A 19559-nucleotide genomic window follows, 5' to 3' on the forward strand; every position below is an offset into this window, starting at 1 on the left:
GAACACTGACGCACCGACGCGTTTTTCACAGTCTCCCGTTGCAATAACTTTGAAACACCTTTTATTTCTACGGCTCGCGTAAAATCGATTGCTTCCGGATTCTCGGTTCCGTTCGCTCGATAATTATCCTTTCATTACAATGATTGAGATGTTAGATTTAGATCTACGGAGAATTACCGTTCAAATTAATTTCTTAGATTTAAAGGTAACGATAAGACGTTTATCATGATTTTTAACCAGTGTTATTGTAATATTTGCCGCAAGTAACACATATATCGAATAATGCCAAAATAATAATAATAATAATAATAATGTCGAAATAATTTTTACGGATTCCGTAAATCTAGTGGTAAATACCATTTGCAGTAAATTCTCACAAATTATTCCTTAGCTTCTGCTAGAAAATGGACAATTTGGGAAGACGAGGCTCGAATAATCGTATCTCTTCTTCCAAAATTGTCTATTTTTGTTTAAAAGAGGAAAGACAATTTGGGAGAATTTATCGTATTCTGTAACCGAGCAGCTGTTTCATTGCGAAAAAAACCCCTTATCGGTTCTAATAATCGAGTTTCTGTTTCACAATATAGATTATGCAAATCTGTTTATAGATACAACTTTATAACACAAAATTCCTTTTGTTCGCTTGATATATATTAGTAATATTCTATTAAATCGTGCAGTATGAATTATCTCGGATTGTTCGAGGAGAGGAAAAGATCAATTTTCCAATTCATACACGCACTGAACTATTCTCGAAGCTTTACGCATTTATTGCATGTGCAGGTTTTTAAAGTGCAAGAAACTGCGTAAATTAACAAGGTTTAATAGCGTTTTCAATTCGTTTTTGCAACATTTAATCTTTCAGTTGACGAGGGAAACTTTTCTTTGATTCCAATCTTTGTAAAATGGCGTGAGAAAATGAGAATTTGCATAAAGATGCGCATTCTATTGTTCACCTTGCGTTTATCATTTGTTTGAACCCCTGTATAGTGATACAACTACGTTTTAATTCGTTCACATTATTCCAAACTTTCAGGTAATTCAATTGCTAATTATCTTGATCGCGAGTGTAATTCAAATACAATGCAATTGGAATGCAATATCGTCGAAATACAATGCAACAGAAATGCAATGTAATTGAAATACAGTTCTTCAAATTACAGCCCGGAACTTTAAAGAGGTGAGATACATTTACATGCTTTTCTTTCGAAACTGACTTTCTTTGTTTCGTAAACTCACTTTTTGTCTCGTTCAACTGTAATTCAGCGCAACCCTAAAAAACCTTAAAAAGACATCAACGTTAACGAAAATATGAAGCACTTTTCGTGCAATTGTCAGTGGACTTGCTACGAAATCTCGTCTGCACAAAAATAATCAATTAGAGTCGTAGTCCGCGTTATATTCGGCCAACCCCATTTTTCGGCGGCGTACCGAAAAGTTTAAAGAACGAAGAGTCTGGTCGCTTCCGAAATGGACCACGTGTGATCCCCTAATTACTCGGAGCGGCGTTCTTAACCGGCTCGCCGGGTCTCGTCAAGCTTCTTGGCACGCGCTACGACACCGTCGTGTTTCGCAGTCGGCCCCGTTCCCCTTGTCCCGCCCCCGCGCAGCGGCGTCCTTCGGAGCTTTCAATATTTACGTGGCTGCTCGCCGTGGACTGCCGTGTCCCGTGGAAAGGCTACGTCGCGCAAGAACAAAGTGGCTTCGTTAGATGCAAATCACTTCTGGAAACGATCCAAGGTGGAGCAGAAAGGACAGCCGCGGGAACAAAAGCCGGCCATCCCCGGCGTTTCTGCTTGACAAATTCGAGCGACGGCTCGCGGGAATCGACGGACGCGATCGGATCCGTAGATCTCGGATCCCTCGGGACCCACGGTTTTACCTCGAGCGAATCGTAAATCGGCCGAACGTCTCGGACGTCTCCGAGAACCTCGCCTAAATATTACGTTGCCTCGGAAGTTCTTTTTTCAACGTTCAGCCCGCCGAGCTCCGAAGCTGCTTTGTAGGAATTTATTTAAACTCTCCAGATTTTTATGGGAATGTAAGTTTAAATAAAGGAAGTTAATCGATTTTCTTTTTTTGTTTCTTGACGCTAGATTTACGGAGCACGAAAAACAGCTGTCTTATATTAGTTTATGAAAGTAGCAGTAAGACAATTATTCTGATTTTTAACAAGCGTTATTGTAACATTTAATATATATTTTAATATATATATATATATATATTATATTATTATATATTATATTATATATTATATTATTATATATAAATATATATATTTAATATATATATTTTAATATATAAATTGAATAAATAACTCATAAATGTATCTTTTCGATGTGAATAATCGTAAATTAAAAAATTAGTGACCCGTCATTTCGACGGGTTCCGTAAATCTAGTGTTAAACAGCCCAGTTATTGCAATCTCTTCGAAAAGTATGTAAGTCGCTGTAATTATATCGTATAGATTCGATTTTCTTCATATTTTGTTCGAATACAACGCTCTTATAAAATATATAATTTAATAAAGAACGTCAACGCGTGCTCGTCGAAAGAATTTAACCGAAAGAGTATTCATAATTGCAACAATTTGAAAAGAAAAGATGCGGAACGGACAAGTTTGACCGGCACGGTAGGTTATATTTTAAGAAACATCATCGTGTTTTTGTTTCAATTAATCATATGCTTCGATTTACGTTATTCGGCCGTTTAGCCGTGCGATTTATATCGGACGAATAAATTGTAAATCCGTGTCGTCCAAAATGAAACAACTCTCGGCAACGGATCGAACGATGTTAGTACCGAGGAGATTGTTTGAAACGGTTGAATAAACGAGGGTACAATCGGTCCGCGCGTTACATTCTGCAGGGCCATCGGTATCGCAAGGGTTGAACACGCGATAGACACGTAACGGGGAGCGGGAAAATGAAAAGAGAACGGCGGAGGTGAAATACAAGCGCCGGCGCCAAACGATTCAGTCGATAAACACCCCGAGCGGATTGTCGGACCACCCCCCTCGGCCACCGTGAAACCCCCGTAAAGCCCAATGACACAAAACGCAACAGGGGTGGCTGCCAGTCGTGGGGTCTGACTGACGAGGATCCGCGGGAAAGACGACCCTGTACTAACCAACCGCGATGACTTTGACTCCCCGGAGGGCTCTTTCTACCACCGAGTCGCTCTCAAATAGAGAGCCGATGCTTTGTCGCAGGTCGTCAATCGTTTCCCCAGAATTTCTGCACCCCTTCGTATCGAAACGATATGAATATCTTCCGGGAGGAACCGCTGACCAAGTAAAAGTTGCAACTTCGATTTCGTTCCACATTTTAAACAAACAGGATATTTATACAGTGTGGAATATATTTTCAGGTAATAATTAAAATTTTTAGCAATGTCTCTGCTTTGAAGACAGTCGATAATTCGAGAATGAGATGCGAGCTTGGTTTCACAGTGCTTGTTGCGTCCAGAGACAAGGGCCAGAAAAAGGTCCCACCATTGGGGAAACCCTCTCAGGCCCCAACAAGGGTCAAGGCAGACACCCCCCTCCAAGGGGTGATTCGTGCCTTGACCAATAATAAACAATCTACCTCCATCCACGGGTGCTGTTCCACGAGTTTCCAGCGTTGGAAGAGCATTCTTCCACCAGCGCTCGCAGAGAGTACAACACAAAAAATAAAGTTCTCTAAGACTACTAGAGACCCTTCCACGTCATTAATTTGCCGTAGGAAGCGCGAATAGTTCGGTCGCGCATGTACGTTAGGCGACTAACCGAACGTACGAACAAAACAGTGCTTCTGTTTGTGAAACGTAGTACTTGCAAAAAGTGCATTTGCAAGTACGCGTGAATAATTATAGATTTATAGATATAGAATAAGAACTTAACAGAGCGTCGAATTTTTATATTTCTATAGTTAGAAACAATAGAAATGTGTATTATATAGAAGTAATATAGAAACATGGTATTTTCTTCAGTGTTTTTTTTATATATCAATAATAATGTAAAACTTACGCTGAATCCATAATAATAGTGAGACGTTAATAATAATACTAACAATAATAAATAGTGAAAATAATAAGAAATAATAATAATAATAATAAATAGTGAGACGTTTTAGTCAGCAATTTATTCATTATCGAACGATTCTCGATCTTCGCGAATGCGTGACTTCCGCAGCTTATTTATAGATTATGCCACCCATTTCCAGCAGATTCGAATACAGAAATACACAAACGTGATAAAAAAGATCTCAGAAATGTTTCCCAAATAAACCGTCATTTTAGTTTCGATCAGGAATCAACTTCGAAAAGGATCGACTTCATTTCGTTTTATCGTCATCGAAACATAATTTCTATTCGGCTGAGAATAGTCAAGATTTAATTGGCGCTAAAGTGAATCATTGTTTCGATCAACACTTTCACGTTCATCTTTCACGTCTTTCACGTTCGCTTGCCCACGTATCGAGTCCGGAAAGCCAAAGAAGATTCGGGATCACACGAAAGAAAATCGAGTTTCTGTTCCCGGAAAAGAAAGCCAAGCAACTCGAGCGCTAATCAGTTGGATCCACTTTCGTCATCGACGGACCCACGGCGCTAATAAGCGAACCTATCCAAATACATACATCGGCTGGCTCCACCGCGTGTCTTTAGACGGTTCGTGCATTAGCCGTGATGTTTCTGTCGGTTGCGCAGCGTCGGGCCCTCGAATCCTCGATACCGCGACGGTTTGCTTGCCGTCGAACGTCGAATTTAAATTTACAACGAACTCGAACGCGTAACTAATAATCGATGCCCGATGCAACAGGACGGCTCTCTCGTTTCTCTTCTTTGTCGCTTTTACAACGCGATCCGTTGTAAAATATCCCGATCGGTCTATCAGCCTGCGAAGAACGTCCGGCGTCGCGCGTTTGATGTTTCACGTATCGATAACGCGGCGCCGTCGCGTTGCGAGAGCATAAAATCGTTAATTAACAATTACAGGAGCCCGCCGGTGAACAAAGAAGGTTACTACCGGGGAGCAGTCCTCAGTGCCTAGGCATAAAATCGTGGGCTCGAATCGACGTGGCCGAGCCGGTATTAATAATTTTTCGCGTCGTCGAGCAATATCGATCCTCGGGGCGGCGTGCATCCTTCCGCGGGATAATTCTCTCCTCCCACTCGAAAATCCATCGTGTCCTCGACCTTCCTCTCCCAGCCTTCCACTTGGCTTCTCGAGTCGCCGGCGACGGGGTGGATTTGCCTTATAAATAAAAAACAACTTTCCGGCAACAAACAGAAAAACGGGACCGGTTTCCCCAATTACTCTGCCTTCAGAGGGTCCGGAGCACCGATAAAGTGGTCCGCTGTTTGTTCGCGACAAACTGCCGCTGCGGCTGCAATTTGGAACATCTTCTTGACCTTTTTCGCCTTCTTTTTTTATTTTTTTTTTTTTTTTTTGAAAATACCGCAGTCCGGGAATCCGAATAACTGGCAATATTTTCGAGTTTCCTTTCCTCTTTCTGTTTCTCCTCTTCTTCTTCGTTTCTGCTCTGTCGTTTTATACTATTTTATAATATAAATATAAATTAATTACTATATTTATTATAATACAAATATAAATTAATTACTATATTTATTATAATATAAATATAAATTAATTACTATTTTTATACTATTTTATAATATAAATATAATCAATAATATAATAATATAATATAATTTAATAATATAATATTTTCGAGCTTCCTCTCTCCTTTTTCAGAGTATTCTCTTCTTCGTTTCTTCGTTTTAAGAACCTCTCGTTGCTCTCACCCACAGATAGAACTTTACTTACACGAGCTCGCGTTCATGCAAGATTCCGTTTAATTATTTTAAATGTAGCTCATTTAAACGACGTTCATAGAAACGAGGTTCCACCATGTTTACATTTCGCGCACGTAATTGCATCGCAATTTTAACGAATGCGATGCTATTAATCATCGTAATTATAATACAGCCGCGGCTTCGGTATATCGTTCGAAATCATCAACAATTATTACATTATTATCACGTTGTTATGCTTGTACATATTTTCGAGTATTACTTCGGCGAATCTGTGCCGATGTCGAAGTCCTGACGGTTCCATTTAAATGATTTCGATACGGCATTACATCGACTGTAATATTACAAACTCCGCGAGGTATTTCAGCGGCGTTGCGTTCAATCTATTTTTAAAAATGCCTGCGATGTGTACATTCAAATTTAATCGCGCATCGTCGCGACGCCGTTCTGCGAATATTTCTTACATCATTCTCGCTTGCACCACTTTTGGTATTATGAATTCAACGTCTATTATTTGGTGACGTAACGAGCCCGAATGACATCATCTTATGAATAATATCGCAATGAACAATGCGCGCAGTACGCGCGGACAATAAAATCGATCTTTTTCCAGCGGCGCACAGTCGAACGAAAAATGGTAGACACGTTCGCCCTTAAAAATTGTTCACGCGTGAAACGTTTCGTCGATGGTGATTTCACCGCCATTGTGGTGAAACGGAAACAAGCTCTTTAATAGGAGAACGTTTCAACAACGATTCGATGAACAAGTCATTTGATTTTCAATAACGATAGTCGATGGAACGATCTAAAGAAAAATCCTTCCTTTCCAAATACGAGCGGAACATCGATTATCCTGGCTCGATAAAGTGGCATAAATGTTCGAATAATGGGACAGTTACTTGCTTAGATTTCAGACAGATTTCGTGTTTATCGATTTGTACGGTGAATTGTTTCGCATACGGGCTTTCTTAGATCGGGGCGATTGCTTGTGAAACGTATTTGACAGTTTATACAGTAAGTCTAAACTGAATTGAAACAGTAAGTATAAACTGAATTAAAGTTGACAATTTATACGCTAAGATTGCGCACAAAAGTGGACAATTTGGGAAGACGAGATATAATTATTAGAGCCTTGCGGTCTATTTTTATAGTTTCCGATTGCCGACAATTGAGCCGTTTATTTTGAAAGTGGCATAAGTCACTTTGTTTTCAAGTCGATATATCTAAGGGTTTGCGTTTTAACACGTTTAAAAATATGGATACTAACTTTCGAGAAGATTTGCTTGTATTTGTTATCTCAGGATACTGATATTGTCCTCCGTATAAATAATTTCGTATAAACATTAAAAAATCATCACTTTCCATTACGGTAAAGTGACTTGAGCCACTTTCAAAATAAACGGCTCAATTATAAAAACGAGGCGCGAGGCTCAGATAATCGTGTCTCCTCTTCTCAAATTGTCCATTTCTGTGCGCAATCTAAGCGCGAATTAGAGAGAAATTACTGTATAAGCTAGACAAAGCTATTTGAGCTTATGCTAAAAGATGTCAAAGCAGCGGTAAACAGATAGCCAAGGGTCCAATATTGGTCCAATCGGCGCGTTGGAAGACGGTCTTGACTCCGCGTCCGCGCAGGATTTTTACTATTTCATTTCAGTAGTTGAAACTACTGTCGATCACGAATATTCGACAACGGAGAGTTCTGATATCGAAGGAACCGGATGATCGAACTTCTTCTATTGTACAAAATATTCGGGGTAAAACGTCCAATCCCGCTAGAAAGTCCGCCAGAACGAAATCACGCTGTCGCAAGAATTATCTCCGATTTCAGGAGCAGCGTGCGCCAGATTCTAAAGGACCTTCAATCACGTCCGGTGAAATCCTGGCGAGCTAAAAGTGTTGAAAAATCAGCAGCCCCGCGACGGTGAGTAATTACTGAAATAAATTTGCGCCCGGGGCAGCCGGTTTCGGCTCGGCCGAGCACGAGCCAATATTTACCAGGAGACCACGAGCCCGGAATATTTCCCTGAAAGGATCCTCGCGCGCCAGGAGAAGGATCCTATGCCGGTGCTGGTGGGGATGGAAAGGACGAGGGGCGGGCAGGATACGTTGGTTTTCGGGACGAAGGCGTGGGAGTCGAGGAGCACCAAGGACAATAGAAGGCTCGTGAAAGGATCAGAGGAGCAGGACGAGGCTGTTGGTCCACGTGAACGTGTGCCCGGCGATTTCGTGCCTCGGCTGCGATTGGTCGGCCGGCGGGTGGATCTTCGATTTACGATGCTGCTGTGCGTCGAATGACACGCGACTTCCTCGCGTCGGAGCGGATTTAATTAATCGGCCGGCCGGCTTCTTCCTTTTTTTCACTTTCGACTCGGCCCACGATGGATTTCGACCGACCGAACCCGGTCACCGTGATTCCTTCCTCTCGTTCTCTAGTACTCTTCGTTTCTTTTGTCTTTTTTTCTGTGTTTTTTTTTAGTATCTCCTATGCGCGCCGCGATTAGAGTGGTCGCGACGATAACAGAAAATGGTAACACCGGGCGCAATAAACCACGGGAACGTCGCCGGGCGACGCACGTTGCGACCGAATTCGAGTATTTTCGACGAAAATCGAACTGCTCGCGTAAACGACCGAACGTTGATACGTATTCGCGCGAATATAAAATCGGTAATTAAAGTGTTACTGATGTTCTAATGTTAGTTGCCGGCGATTCGGTATTTTCTGTTTCGGTATTCGCGGATTCGCGTGTGCCGATTTGAAACTCATTTACGCTATAGATTGCCGGAGCGAGTCAATTTGACTCGTTTACGATTTTATTGCTGTACTGTAATATCTCCGTAATTCGCGCTCAGATTGCGCACAAAAATGGACAATTTGGGTAGAGTAGATACGATTATTTGAGCCTAGTGTCTCATTTTTATAGTCGTCGATTAGCAACAATTATGAAAGCGAGGCGCAAGGCTCAAATAATTGTGTCTTTTCTTCCGAAATTGTCCATTTTCATTTACGAGCTGAAGAAAAATATTATATAAATATATAATAATTATAATAATAATATATAATAATTATTATAATAATATATAATAATTATAATAATAATATATAATAATTATAATATATTATATATTATATAAATTGGTTATAATTCTATCAAAAGCCAAGATATGTTTTAAAAAAATTATTTATGTTTTGTAAATGATTCAAATTGACTCGCTCCGGCAAATCTAGTGTTAAAAAGTCTTGATTGAATTGCATTTCTACTTTCTCCTGTAAGAACTATGAACTGTTCGATTTCAGATGCATCTTCTTGACACAACAATCAATTTTTTAAGAACAAAGGAGTTTCTTGATTGTAATTGCAAACATTCCAGCATTCAGATTACGAGATTATATTTAATTGAACCTAATGTTCTATCGATATTTTTCGGGAATTAATGATTACGTTTCTATAGTTTACTCATCGCCAAAAAATTAGTTCAAAATCGAACAACAATTTCTCGAGCTTTGTCCACAGGAGACACATTTCTTTCTGAGTTAGATAGAGAGGTAATTGAGCTATATAGATATAATTGAGAGCTAATTGTAAATTCTCCGTAATTGATCCTCAGCTTGCAATAAAAAATGGTCAATTTGGGAAAAGGACATTCGATTATTCGTGCCTTGCACCTCGTTTTTATAATTGTTGACGATCGGTAACTATAAAAACGAGTAATAATCGCATCCCCTCTTCCCAAAATGTCCATTTTTTCTGCACAAGCTGAGGAACAATTGGGGAGAATTTGTTCTGCAGAAATATTCATAATTTGCTGTGGTCGTTGCGCGTAATGAACGCGATCGAGTATTACTTCTATCAAAATAATTTGATATTTGGTCCGCGTATTCGTTTATCGCGAAATGATTTCAACTGTATAATTGATTTATGCGTTGCTTGCGCAGTGTTGAAGTAGGTTTCTAGAGTAAATGCAGATAACGCAATTCAGAATATAGATTAAACGGCGACGAGCGCAGTCCAGGAAGTGTGACCGCGGGATAGTTGTTTGAGAACTTTGTTCCTCTGCGCGGGAAGGATTTTTATTGTTTTTAAACGGTGTTAATATAGTTCGTGGAAGTTGGTAAATATTTGACGAATTTATAGGCTGTTAGTCACGTGTGAGAGATCGAGGGGTGGTGTTGAAGGGTTTCTCCTCTTTGCTTGTGATTCCTGAGCCGTTCTTGGCCTCCTTGTTACTTTATTTTTAAATATGGACTATCTATTTCCGAGCTAGCCTACTTATTAATACGCGAACTGTTTATAATTTATGCGCGCGAGAAATTTTCAGAAATTACGCGACGCACGATCGTCCACATTTTCGAAAACTTCCGAGTTCGAAACTGAAAAATCTTTGGACGAATTTAATCTGTTTTTTCCACGCGTATTGAAACATTCTGTAAATTCGAAAATTGTTAGATGCTGTTTCGAAAGTGTACAAAATCAGAATCTGATGAAGTATTCTAGAAATATGACTATATATACCCCTAATGCAGAGTTAAATTAAGTAGAAATCAGTGTTCAGTCCGTTTCCTCCTAAAATTGTCTAAAATTGTTCTGACCAAAAATGACTATATTGATTGATAGAAGTTTATCGAATAGAAAGGCGCGTTCAGTCGCGAAATCCGAACCAGTCGCAATGAACGGCAATCACAATGTTTCCGTGGTGTAGTGGTTATCACATCCGCCTAACACGCGGAAGGTCCCCGGTTCGATCCCGGGCGGAAACATTCCTTTTTTTCTCTCCTCTATCAAGCTTTTTCTTTTATCTCCGTATGAAAATATAGATCGCCGGAGGAATTCAATAAATTTTTCGCATAACTTCAACCTAGATAAAAAAATTGATATTTCATTCTGCACCATGTAATACAATTTTCGTATCCATCCATTGCAACGAACATTTTAACGAATCGAACACCTAAAAAATGATTTCAGGCTTTCGAGCACAATTTTATACGAATTCGATAAATCTTCGATTTTATAATATCGTCGTGCTTTCAAGCGCTTTTTATGAATACACTGAATTTTATTGTAAATGTACAATTCGTTCGATCGATGCGAAAGATTTTTTGTTTTGTTTTAATAATGCTTCGATATGGAAAATAGACTGTGGATTCTTATGCAAAATAAAAAGTTTTAGCATGATTTGTAAGAGGTAGAAGGAAGCTCTAGATTCTTTATCCGATTTTTTAATAATTTTAAAAAGTTGAAAACAGCAGGTCGATGTTTTTTAATTATTTTAATTCGTCTTCTATTTGATATTGTCATTTTTGTCATAAATGCATAAAATTCGCAGTTCAACGAGAAATAATTAGCGAAATAGGTTAACTTGAGAATTTTGAATACAGCCGTGTACTTCGATGCAACGATAATTTGATTCTCGGATTGTTAATAACAATGGAGCATGGTCGATTTACGTTGACACAATTCTCTGATTTAATTATAACAAAGTAATCGTAACAGAATTGCTCAATTTTGAACTGTAGTTAACACAATGTTTCCGTGGTGTAGTGGTTATCACATCCGCCTAACACGCGGAAGGTCCCCGGTTCGATCCCGGGCGGAAACATTTCTTTTTTACTTTCTATTTTTTTATTAAAAATATCCTCATCTTATTACCAACGTTCCTCGCTTCTATTGCATTTTTATAAAAGAAAAAGTGTTTCCCATTCTGAATAAACATTCCGATGGGAACAAGGAACATACGTAAAATGATCTGCTTTTGGAAAAACTGTAACGTTGTTCAACTAAGTTCGATATTATTCCGCATCTATTTATTTACGCGAGATAATAAAAAATTATTTCGACGCGTTAACATTTTCCAGAAGATTCGAAATGATCAATTCCGGACTCTCTCATTTTATCCTTGCTAAAATCGTTAATACATTTTTATAATAAATCAGTAAATTAATTCCTTCATTTCCACGCTTTATACCAAATTTTAATTATTACAGTTTCACCATATCTATAGAAAAAATCATAAACTTTGTCTGCTTCACAGTTCCACTTGATAGTTTCGCTTCATATTTCCTATTGCATCTTCCTAATTTTATTAACCCTTTGCACTCGAGTGGTGACTCTGAGGCACCGCTAAAATTCTTAGTTCGCGTTCCAAGATAATTTTTATGATGACGAAGTTTAAATTTAAGAGATCGTTAAAAGTGTAACTGTTATCACAAGTCATCGCAAGACTCAATTTCATACGCATAAAATGCACTTTGTCATACGAAATGGAAATACCATAAGTCAGAAAAATTATTCTAGATTTACGGTTAAAATGGCTTCGAGTGCGAAGCCATTAAATCCCGCGAAACATAAGAATACTGAGAACATAATTAATGCCACACAATTTTTCAATTTGAATCGCACAAGCAACAAAATACTCTAATATTCTAAATTCATCGTGTAATATTTAACGTGTAAAATTTTCAGGTCGCTGGCGTGGCAATGGAAGTATTAAAACCCGGAAGCCCTGTCTCGATTCTCGACAGGGCATTAACTAACCCGAGAAATTAGCATAATCTCTCAGAGCCCCGGTATCGTTAACTTGAACAAAATAAAATGAGAACGTTGCGGGCGGTGGTGAAACGGTGGTGAAACAGCCGCGTTCAATAGGCACAGAGGATGAATGACTCGGAGAGCTCGAAACGAGACACTTCTTTATTATCGCGAGCCAATGCCGCGCGGAATACGGGGCAGCATTTACGGGAGCTTCGTTTTCGGGCGAGCGTGCAATCGCAGCGAACAACAGGGGGTGGTTTTGGAGGGCGCAGCGGAAAGATATCGGAAGAGAAATCGGGCCGCGAGCCAACCAGCGAATCACCGGCATCGCCGGCTCTGGCATATCGAGGTCATCACACGTTATTTCGAGACCTCTTTCGCTCATGCTGGAGATACGGGCCGTGCAATGATTAACTATGACTAAAACCTAACGTATAACATACGCCTTGCACACGCCGTAATAGCAATCCCATAATGAAAGACATTGCCTTGCGTTGCCTGACGTTCGTTGAAGTTCGAAAGCTTTCTCTCTCCGGGATATTCTTTCTGTCTTCGATATTTTTAATTACGCTGTCGACCGTTCGTTGCTGAAAATTTCAAGCTTAACACGTTGAATGCCACGCCGGTTTTACAGAAATTGTCCGTGGCGCCACGATGACTTTTCTTTTATGCGATACTATAATGTTGAAATATTATCTGCAATAGATAAGTTACAGTGTATAACCATGTTTGACATGTTAATTGCGACAGGGGTCACTGTTTGAATTGACGATAGTAATAATACAAAATTTTAGATAGTGACATTTATCTCAAATTATATATATTTCTATCAATTTGGGCGCGCCGGTCACCGGTGGCCCCAATGGCGTCACCGCCAAGTTAAGTGCCGGTCACCGGTGACCCCCGTGGTATTCAACGTGTTAATGAATTTCTGTAGCACACCATGGAACACAATTGTTTCTACGATGCACATAGATTGAAAAGATACTTGCATGTCTCTAGACACTGCACTATAATACAATGTTTTTGAGCTAATCGTATGACAGGTTATAATGATTTCTATGACATTGAAAAAAAGAAGTGAACTATTAATAAGTTTGACTCGAATTAGGTGGTAATTAAAAGATAATTATATTAGGTCTACCGGAAAGTTCTGTCTGATAATGTCATTGCAAATTTCGTTAGGTATGCACATGTTCATGTGAGACATATATTTTTGAAAAATGTTGCTCACAAATTGCCATCACGCTGGCAAGAGGTCATAAGTAACGACGGAAATTATATTGTACAATAAATATTACTAAATTTATGAAAAATCTATTATTTCCTTTCATTTCTTAAACGGACAGAACTTTCCGGTAGACCTAATATAATCCTAATACACAGACAATGATCGTGTACGAGCAAGAAGAATCGCGTAAATTCTCGAGTAAGCCGATACAAAATTTATTACACTATACACACCAATATTAATTTATGTATTTTACGTATTTTTTGAACTCATTCCCTTTTCTTCTTTCGCCATCTTCATACCAGTCTACTTGTACCTTTGATACGACTATCAAAGGTCATATCGAAAGTCACGAGACGAATGAGTTATAATCGAATGAGTTACATCATTCACGTATACATATAACAAATCATAACGATAATAATATCCAAGCAAAATGTCAGTGTACTCAGTCAACGGATCGCGAGGAATGATGAAACTCTGATTGATTTTAACACGTTCACTTTCCCACCGCACCGTTCATACGTGCGTGCGTTTCGAACATACGACGAAAAAAAGAAATCAAACCGAGACAATGACAGACGTAAAAGGCTCCTCGAGAGTAAGATTTACATTTTCTCGTTCGCGCGGCATCATCGGGCTCTAGAACACCGCGGGAAATTTATCGTGCTGTCATTGGTATTTTCGTTTTGTTACATGCAACTGCGCATTAACGTTGCATCACCAAGAATTCATGAATTATTGAAGGTGAAAAGCTCGTGCCTGTCAAGCATGCGCTCGATATTAAATATCTATCAAGTTACATAGAAGAAACTCTCTCGTCCGTCGTCGTCGTCGTCGTCGTCGTCGTGGTTCATCATCGTATGGTACGTGCACTACAAACAAATCGTTCTCATCGTTCAGCTCGTTTCGTTCATATTAATTCCAGATTCTTCTTTAATTTCTCGCACGAATTCGCTGCTGCGGGTTTTCTAAAACGACGTGCTGGACACGATTTTCTGCATCGAAAGTTCTCGTTGTACAGTAATGTCTCTCTAATTGACGCTCAGATTGTCCACAAGAATAGACAATTTGGGAACAGAAGATGCGATTATTCGAGCCTCGTAGCTCGTTTTTTATAGTCGTTGACAATTCGTAACAATTCGTGACAATTCGAACACAAATGCAGTTCTTACGGATGCGCTTCTTACTAATAGAACGCTTGCGAATACAGTAATGTCTCTCTAATTGACGCTCAGATTGTCCACAAGAATAGATAATTTGGGAACAGAAGATGCGATTATTCGAGCCTCGTAGCTCGTTTTTTATAGTCGTCGACAATTCGTAACAATTCGTGACAATTCGAACACAAATGCACTTCTTACGGATGCGCTTCTTACTAATAGAACGCTTGCGAATACAGTAATGTCTCCCTAACTGACACTCAGATTGTCCAAAAAAATGGACAATTTGAGAAGAAGGAGACACGATTATCCGAGCCTTGCACCTCGTTTTTATAACTGTTGATAGTCAGAAACTATAAAAATGGGCCGCGAGACTTTAATAATCGTATCTCCTCTTCCCAAATCGTCCATTTTTGTCTCCCTAACGTCGGTTAGGGAGACATTAGGGAGACATGGCAAGCGTTCTATTAGTAAGAAGCGCATCCGTAAGAAGTGCATTTGTGTTCGAATCAAGTGTTAGAAGAAATTAAATGAATCAACGAAATCAATGAAATCGATAAGTCAATTGATTTCGTCTTAAGAAACCTATTCGCTTTCTATAAGAAAAGAGGAGGTCTTCGTAACTGTAACAATTTGAAAAGAGAATTGCGAGACCGGTCGTTATTGCCAGCATCACCTTATTGCCGTTAATTAATTCGGACGCGTCGAGAAAACTCGTTGCGGCAGAAAACGCAAGTCCTCCCTCCTTGTATCGTCTCCTCGGGCCCGCGGCGCAAGAAACGGAAACCGTCGATCGGACTCCGTAAATTCGCGTTTTATCGCGCCGGTGCCGGCGCGCCTCTATCGGCCTCCACAAATCGTCGGTCCACGGATTGATAAAAACAGGACCATTCGGCTGGTTTATTAAGATCGCGCGGCGATGTTTACGGGGTGCCGCGTCGAAACGATCGGAGGCGTGATCGAGCCCCGAAGAGCGCGTAACTCTTTGATAAGGAGCGAAACGCTTCGCGACGCGCCGAGGAAATCGATAAGCGACCGGTGCACGCTTCGGTTTCTGCCCATGCATTACGTTCTCTGGATTCGTGTAACGTGTCGCGGAGACCGTTTCCCTCTTCCACGCCGGGGCCCCCGCCGACGTTTCCCCTCATAAATGTTGCCTCGTACGCTTCCACCAACTTTTTCTCGATTATCGAACCTGTTCCGCGTCTCCTGAAAGTAGAAATCACGGGCGACTCATCTGTCTTTGTAGCCGGAGAGAGCGGAGCCTCGATGGGTTTTCTGGAAATGGGTTGCTTTATCTCCCCGGCAATTGTTTGTTCAATCCTCGCGCGTCCCTTGGAAATCGATCGCGCGGAAGATCCATTCTTGTTCCACGATGTTATTCGCGAAATGCAGGAGATTCGTTGATTAGTTAATTTGACATCGGGCTGCGAATTTTATGCATCCGAGAAAAATAAATGAGCCGTTTATTTTGAAAGTGGCGTAAGTCACTCTACCGTAATGAAAAGTGGTGATTTTTTAATGTTTATACGAAATTATTTATACTGAGAAAAAAATATCAGTATTCTGAGATAACAAATACAACTAAATCTTCTCGAAAGTTAGCATCCATATTTACCTTAAATATATCGACTTAAAAACAAAGTGATTATGCCACTTTCAAAATAAACGGCTCAAATGGCGAACAGGTCGAAATTGAAGAGATCTTGAAAGAATTTAAGAACATTCTTTCATTATTTTCAATCGATTACAATTATTAAAAGAGAAGAGACATTTTCTTCTAATTTGTATTATTTACGATTAATTCAGGAAATATTTATTTCGCGCAGGAAGGTTGCGTATTTTATGCGTTTCCAATTTTTTAAGGACAAAGGAGTTTCTTGATCGCCGGTCGACGCATAGCAATGTATTATTGAACGAATCAGCCGCTTTTCCAGCATTCAGGTTACGAAATTATATTTAATCGAGCTTAATGACCTATCGAATTTCTCCGAAATTAATGATCACGTTACTACAGTTTACTCATCGCCAAAAAATTAGTTACAAATCGCACAATAATTTCTCAAGTTTTATCCACGGCAGGCGCACTTGTTTCATAGTTGAATAGAGATGCTAAAGTGTTCTTTTTTTTCAAACCACACACCTTCTTCGCGCACCTCGTATATCCTAATAAAGCTCGACGTGCTAAACGGATCGTAATAAAAATTGATCGACAAGTTCAATAAAAAAAGAAAAACAATTGTGTCACCCGTATAAACGTCGCTGTGTCGAAGTGTGAAAATAGTGCAATGTGCTCGACGATTCCAAAATCTCCCGACGACCCTGGATTTTATTGGACAAGCTGTCAGAGGCTAGACTTTGTGCTTGATACCGTCGCCCGGGTCGGTGTCAAAAAAAAAAAAAAGGCAAATGGGAAAGGTATACCGTGTTTCTGACGGAAAAAAAGGAGAACGACGTGCACCGTGGAAAGATCAAAAAAGCGTCGAAGGAGGCGAGAAACGGCGCAGGGGCGCGATCGATATCCCGGCGTCCTGGCCCACGCGTGAAATCAATGCCTGTTGGCGCCGGTGAGGGCCGGTCACCATATTGCGGCCGGTCGACGAGCCGAGAAGCTCGGGCTCGGGTAATAAAAGTGCTGGTAGGCGCGGCTGTTCGAACCGGTAGTCGCTCGTACCGGATAAGATTAGCCTCTCTCTCTCTCTCTCTCTCTCTCTCGCCCTCGCTCTCTCTCTCTCTCTCTCTCTCTCTCGCCCTCGCTCTCTCTCTCTCTCTCTCTCGCCCTCGCTCTCTCTCGCCCTCGCTCTCTCTTCCAACAGGCTCGTTCGTTGGTCCGACGGTTTTCTGTCGCTGGAACGAGAGCATCCTGGTACTAGGACCTCTGACTAGGGCGCCAGGATCACGAAAAACAGACACGCCGATCCACGAACTTCTTCCACGAACTCGACAAAGATGGAGATTCGACGCTGAACCTACCGAGCAGCGACAACTACAGTAAATTCTCCCTAATTTTACTTCAACTTGTGAACGAAAATGGACAATTTGGGAAGAGGAGATGCGATTATTCGAGCCTTGTGACACGTTTTTGTAATTGTTGACAATCGGCAGCTGTAAAAAAGAACAGCGAGGCTCGTACAATCGTGTCTCATTTGCCCAGATTGCCCATTTTTGTTCCAAGAAGGATAATTAGGGAGCATTTGCTGTGGACAGCGAGCTTCTTTGCAAAATAAACATTTTATATCTAAATTGTACAATATTGGAGTTAAATAAAATTGTACTTCTTCTCTGGAGATGGTCTTAATACGTTGAAAATATTTGCAAATTCTTTATGAAGATTATTTATATAAATAAATTGTAAATTCTTGTCTTGTATTGCACTTACCAATTTTTACAAGAGTTACATAAAAATGTGCTTCTTCTCTTGACGGTTTCAACGAGTTGAAAATAATGTAGCAACGTTGTAAATTCTTCTGATGTCTTCACTGTTCTGTATCGCACTTAACCATTTTTATGGGAGTTAAATAAAAACGTGCTTCTTCTCTTGACAGTTTTAACGAGTTGAAAATGATGTAGCAACGTTATAAATTCTTCCGTTGCCTACATTGTTCTGTATCGAACTTACCCCTTTTTACGAGAGTTAAATAAAAATGAATTTCTCATCTTTACACTTTCAACAAGTTGAAAATAACGTAGTAACGTTATAAATTATTCTGATATCTTCACTGTTCTGTATCGCACTTATCCATTTTTTATGGAAGTTAAATAAAACTGTACTTCTCCTTTCGATAGTTTCAACAAGTTGAAAATAATGTAGCGACATTATAAATTCTTCCGATGTCTTCACTGTCCTGTATCGCACTTATCAATTTTTACAGGAGTTACATAAAAATGTACTTTTCCTCTTAATAGTTTCAACAAGTTGAAAATAATGTAGCGACGTTATAAATTCTTTCGATGTCTGCGCTGTCCTATATCGAACTTACCAATTTTTGCCATCAATTCATAAAATCCGCAGTCCAACAATAACTGTTGTGCATTGGCTCATAAAAGCGCGAAGATCGATTGCATCTAGAAGATTCCGTCAAATCCTTATTACAGAGTCCGCTCCAATAATGTAATTTATTCAAGCATTTGCCATGAAAGAGCCTCCAAGGTTTGTAGAATTGCAAAACAAGAGATCGATCATTTCGATCGCGATAGATCAGTGTCAACAAGCTAGTGTTCATCGATGCGTCCGAAGAACAAATCGGACTTTTTAATCAAAATCTTGTCTAGTCGATTGCATTATGTTCTCCGTCAGTCTACCAGGTAGCTTACAACGCGAGTCATCCGTTCTGTAAGATTATCGAATTTAACCGAGGTACGCGTCCTCCATTTTGTTCGACGCCATTCAGCGAACTTTTGCTATGTTAATTCACCTGGAATATTCATCGTGCCTTCTCTCTCGTCTTTGTTTCTACCGTCTATTGTCGTGCAATCGAACGCGGCCTTGACATCTACGTGCCGCACTCCTGCAAATTAACAATTACGCGCGAGCTGATTAAAAAGACGCGGACGGCGCGTGGGAGCGATGATCGTGCAACGATCGAGAAATCGGCAACGATGAGGCGAAAACGAACGGTGTACAGGAATTATTGCACTTTGGATACCGCGATACGCCGAATATACGTGGCTGCTTGCTCGCATGCCGGTGCGCGGACGGCAGCCAGCCGTAGACCGATTTCCTTGGCCGGTCGCCAGAGGATAATGTATTCCTTCTTTTGAAGTCGACAGAGTCCTGCCCCGCCCCGCTCTGCACCCGCGGCCGGGACGACGAAAAATTCGCGAGCGTGTATCAAGAAA

At 40.2% G+C, this 19559-nt stretch overlaps 2 non-coding genes across 2 annotated transcripts; both read left to right on the forward strand.

The window, feature by feature from the left end:
* The first annotated feature begins 10482 nt into the window (after positions 1–10482).
* TRNAV-AAC (transfer RNA valine (anticodon AAC)) lies at positions 10483–10555 on the forward strand. The gene has a single exon. It is a non-coding gene; the product is annotated as a tRNA-Val (tRNA).
* A 766-nt stretch (positions 10556–11321) lies between these two features.
* On the forward strand, positions 11322–11394 carry TRNAV-AAC (transfer RNA valine (anticodon AAC)). Its single transcript has one exon. It is a non-coding gene; the product is annotated as a tRNA-Val (tRNA).
* The last annotated feature ends 8165 nt before the right edge of the window (positions 11395–19559 follow it).

The sequence above is a fragment of the Megalopta genalis genome, chromosome 1 (assembly GCF_051020955.1).
Source record: "Megalopta genalis isolate 19385.01 chromosome 1, iyMegGena1_principal, whole genome shotgun sequence".
In the NCBI taxonomy this organism is placed as follows: Eukaryota; Metazoa; Arthropoda; class Insecta; order Hymenoptera; family Halictidae; genus Megalopta; species Megalopta genalis.